We start from the raw sequence: 722 nt of genomic DNA on the forward strand, positions 1-722 counted from the left end.
CACCACTTTCAAGCTTCCCTTCTGCCCAGGAGCACGCTTGTCAGAGTTCCCCAGGGCCTCTTCCCGCCAGATTTCCACGGGTATCTTGGAAAGACGCCTCTTCCTTGCTTATCTGAGGTGGCTTCCTATTGCACCACTTTCAAGCTTCCCTTCTTCCCAGTAGCACTCTTGTCAGAGTTCTCCAGGACGTCTCCCCACTAGATTTCCCTGGGTACATTTGAAAAACGCCTCTTCGTTGCTTATCTGAGGTGGCTTCCTTGTGAACCACTTTCAAGCTTCCCTTCTGCCCAGGAGCACGGTGGTTAGAATTTTCCAGGGCCTCTTCCTGCCGGATTTCCCTGAGTATCTTTGAAAGACTCCTCTTCGTTGCTTATTAGAGTTGGCTTCCTTTTGCACGACTTTCAAGGTTCCCTCCTACCCAGGAGCACGCTTGTCCAAGCTCTCCAGCCCAAGTCCCCGCTGGATTTCCCTTGGTCCCTTTGAATGACGCCTCTTCGTTGCTTATTTGAGGTGGATTCCTTGAGCAACACATTCATGCTTCCCTTCTGCTCAGGAGAACGCTTGTCAGAGTTCCCCATGGCCTCTTCCCACCGGATTTCAACGGGTTCCTTTGAAAGACGCCTCTTCGTTGCTTATCTGAGGTGGCTTCCTTGTGAACCACTTTCAAGCTGCCCTTCTGCCCAGGAGGACGCTTGTCAGAATTTTCCAGGGCCTCTTCCTGC

Source organism: Elephantulus edwardii, unplaced genomic scaffold, assembly GCF_000299155.1.
Source record: "Elephantulus edwardii isolate Elephantulus edwardi_28Jun2011 unplaced genomic scaffold, EleEdw1.0 scaffold00394, whole genome shotgun sequence".
NCBI classification, from domain to species: Eukaryota; Metazoa; Chordata; class Mammalia; order Macroscelidea; family Macroscelididae; genus Elephantulus; species Elephantulus edwardii.